Source organism: Corvus brachyrhynchos, unplaced genomic scaffold (assembly GCF_000691975.1).
Source record: "Corvus brachyrhynchos isolate BGI_N302 unplaced genomic scaffold, ASM69197v1 scaffold47, whole genome shotgun sequence".
NCBI lineage: Eukaryota > Metazoa > Chordata > Aves > Passeriformes > Corvidae > Corvus > Corvus brachyrhynchos.
In genome coordinates this window covers 589077-593300 of record NW_008239292.1, presented here as the reverse complement: position 1 = coordinate 593300, position 4224 = coordinate 589077, and positions in this window count along the sequence as shown.

Below are 4224 nucleotides of genomic sequence, written 5' to 3'. Positions count from 1 at the left end.
GCTGAAGCCCCAAAAGCTGATGAGATCTGACACGTTTGTTGCTTTCTAGGCTAAGAAACCAGTGTGTCGAGAATGCCTGACTCTTGCCTCTGTATTTATAGAGACTTTCCTGGTGAGGCCTCCTGCTGCATCCCAGCGCCGTCAGTCACCTTCAGGGTGCTGGAACTGGACACTGCGGGGCCAAGGGCTGTCTGGTGCCCAGGCTGGGTGTCAGGTGGCCAAAAATGATGGCTTGGTGAAACGAGCACAGTGTATGAACTGCATGGGGAGACTTGTCCTCCTCCTGCAGGGCTGAGCTGGGCTTTTTCAGACAAGCTGGTAACGCCTGTTCCTGTGAGGATCGCTGCTGGACACGCTGTCCTTTCCCTCCACTTCTGTGTGCAGGTGTCTCTGTCATAGCACACTGGAATCCACTTGTGCATGGGCAGACTTGGACGCTGCAGAAGGAAAGCAGCGATCCCTGGGGAGCCTCACCTGCCTTGGCTTCTCCCCTGGGACAGGCTTTCTGTCGCTGCGAGAGCGATGCCAGCCATGGTGGTGTGACAGTAGCTGGAGCAGATGGTGCCGTTGTCATCATTTTATTTTCTATCCATGTGCTGAAACAGCTCAAAATAACTTTAGAAATGACGGCCCAATCCATGAAGAATGTTTTCCTTGCCCCGAGAAAATCTCCTGCAACGTTAGTGGCCACAAGGCTCTCCTGGTTCTGTTGCATCCACTCTGACTGGGATCGCTCACTAGACTGAAGCTGTGGCATGAAGAATCTTTCATATTTAATATCTTCATTACTGTGGCAGCATTGAATATTCACAGAACTTCTGTCAAGGTGCAGCAAATGTCAGTGCTGTGAAATCAAAGAAAGAGGAGCAGCTGAGATCAAAGTAAGCAATAAACACATACCTTGTGTCTTTTTCAAGCCTGAGGCAAAACCCAGAGGGGCTCAGGTGCAGCTGGGTGGTGGCTGGTGCTGGCACAGCACTGGCCTCCCACACTTTCCCCTCTGTCATGTTGCTGCTCCAAAAGCAGGGTGAGGTGACCCACAGTGCTACTGTCACATGCAATTCCTGCTTGTGAGGGACTCAGTTTCTGCTGGTTTAGTGCCTGGAACCAGCTCCTGGGGGCTGTTGTGGCAGTGCTGGTGGTCCAAGGGAAGAAGGACCGAGCAGTGTGATCTGAGCCTGGCTTGGCAAATTGCACCCTTGCTCTGCCCAGTTTTTGAGGGCCTCATTCTCTTGATCTTTCCACAATCAAACATTGCTGTTCTGAAGCTAGAGTATCTGCTTTGGGCCCTTCCTGTGGTGCTGCACCACACACACAGGTATTCCTGACTTGGCTAAGGTGGAAGGTGATGCCAAGCATCTGAATCTCCAAGTCCTTTTACAGGTCAAGTGAAGTTTTCTTCTCATAAAATTCTCTTTAATTTATGAGGCTTCTGGTTGCACATTGATCTCATCCCAGTGTCAGCATCATTTGAGCCTGGCACCAGGCACAGCAGCATCATCTGGCTTTGCCCACGGGGAGCCTGGGGAGGGAAGCTGGTGTGCAGCTCGGGACTGGTGGCTGGAGCAGCTCCCGGGAAGTGCAGGCTGTGGCCCTTCCCAGCACAGGGAGGCTCAGTCCTGTCCCCGGGGGCCCTGGCTCTGTGTGCCACAGAAATGGTGGCTGTTTGCTGCTGCAGCAAAGACAGGAGAGATTCCCAGGGTTGGCAGGAAGGCAGTGCAGTGCTGCAGGGGGGGTTTCCTTACAGTGGGCTCTGCGATTTTTGCAGTTAAATGCAGAACATTTAACTTAACCTCAGCAGTGCAGAGTGTGGGCACCCTGCAGATGGCCCAGGGCTTGTGTCAGGCTGCAGGGATTTCCCCAGCCCGCTGGCTCTGTGCACCACATGGATGCTGCTCTCCGTGTGCTCCTGGGAAAGCCTGCGGAGCCGGGGGCGAGCAGAGCTTTGGTTCTCATGCTGGGTCCTACAGCTCGGGCTGTGCTGCAGAGCTCTGGTTGTGAAATGGAGCTCGTGTGAGGAGCCGCTGTTCACAGCCTGCCACAAACACCTTGATGGATCACAGTGCGAGCTGGAGCGAGCTCCTGCCTGAGAGCTCCCGTCTGAGGGCTCAGCCCTGCGCTGTCTCAGCAGCCAGGGTGGGTATTTTCACCCCCTGTTCCTGTGAGGGTGTTTCATGTATGGCTTGCTGACAGAGTGACTTTTGGGGTATTTCTCAGCTCTTTGATTGGCTGAATTGCGTTGCCGGGGCTCTGTCTGGGAGCTCAGGATGGGTGTACCAGTGCTCAGAGCCCTCCCAAACGGGCTGTGTGAGGGAGATGGGGGTGATCCTGTATCCACCAGCCTGTCCCTGCCTTGGGACGTGGTGTGGTACCCACTGGAGCATGAAATAAGTCCTGTCAGTTTGTTTCTGGCCTCACATTAATGAAGAAAATTGTGATAACCATGAGACACTGCTGGCCACACGAGCTGTCCTGTGTTTGTTAGATTGCAAGTGTCCCCAGAGCTGGTGAGCCCTGCCAGGCTGCTGTCCCCCGGACTGCTCTGCAGGCCTGTCTGTCCTCTGCTGCTTATCCTGGGAACATCCCTGATAATTCCACGTGAGCGGCACAGGGGAGAGTGGCAGCCATCAGTTAGCGGGGAGGATGCCTGGTTTTCTTTCTTCAGGCAATGCAATCTCTCAGGAAAGCAATTTCTGCCTCCTCATGGTGTTGTTTGCCAGCCAAGGTAAAGCAGTCACTTGATGGGGCAGAACAGCTGTTGTGCCATCGATTGTCCCAATTCATTAAGACTCCAGTGGCATTTTTGGGGAACTTTTGTTCCCTCTTTTCCCTCTCCCCATCCTTTTTGGTGGTAGGGGGCAGGCTGGGGGAGCAGTCTGTGACACTGTCCAAGGACTCTGCTGTGCCTGGTGGTGCAGCCACATCTGGGCACAAGCCCAGCCTTGGAAGGCAGTGCCGGGGGAATATCAGCCTTCCAGCATTTTCTGTAAGTAAATAATGACTGGTACAAGCCTGAGAGCTGTCGAGCCCGCCTTAAAACCTGCAGCAGCGGGGAAGATGCTCTGATTTGCAGCGGGTTGGGCTCAGCCTGGGATGGGAAGAGTCAAAGAGAATTAGCTGGTAAATAAGATTTGCCTTCTCTTTGATCCGCTCTACGTGTTCAACTGCTTAAAGGCTTCCCATGCAAGCAGGATTTTGGGGAGGAGGAATTTATCCACCTATCGACCATCTCGGGGCTCAGTCAAATGCAAGATGCTGTAGCAGGGGGTTGGGAAGAAATCTGAAGGCAGCCTGGTAAATCCATGCCAAAGAGGCTTCTCTTCCCTCTCTCACAAAGAGCCTGCTGAGCACACAGGGCAGCCTTTAAAACTGCTGTTGCTTCCTTTTCTGCTGCCACGTAAGCCCTTCTGATCAGAGCTCTTATCTAGCTAAAGTTAGTGGACTTAGGGACAGCCTGATTTTTGCATCATATTATGGAATGAGCTGGGTGATCTGGAGTGCCAGCACCTCCCTGGGCCGTGGCTGCCCTTAAACACCCTCTGAGAGCTGGCAGGGAAAGCTGGGGTGGGAAGGGTGGGGTCTGCAGTGGTGTTGGGGAAGGTTGGGCTTGGCTTGGTCAGATAAACCAGGCCAAAAGTGACAAGGAAAGCAAGAAGGTTTTGGGTGAGGTGAAGGTGGAGCAGTCACAGTTGCAGTGCCCTTTTATTTGGGCGGAGAAGAGAGATGCAGACAAACCCATTCCCATCTCCTGCAGCTCAGGCCGTGGGCCGCGGTTTTGTGTTGGATAATCCGGTCTCTAATTGCTACCCTGCTCTGAGGCAGCTGCTGAACTGGGCCTAAGCTGATTTGGGATGGCAAATTCTGTTAGTTTAATTCTCAGCAACCCTGAGGAACTTATCAGCATGTGAGCGTTCCTTGGCTTTTCTCTGGCCACGAGCCTGCCCTGGAGACCCCCGTGGTGGCCCCTGGCAGTAGCTCACAGAGCTTTTGGCTGTGAAGAGGTTTGATTTGTAAGGGCTGTATTGGTCTGAGAGGGACTTTGGAGAAGGGAATGAGTGACAGGAAAAGAAAATGGATGTCCATACTGCTGTGATGAGACTCCTGTGCCCCAAAAGCTGTGCTGCTGTGAATCCAAACCCATTTCACATCTCTGGAAAGTGTCCAGCCCCTGGAGAAAGGGGCAAAAGTTTCAGACCTCCAAGGAGTTACTTAAACTATAATAAA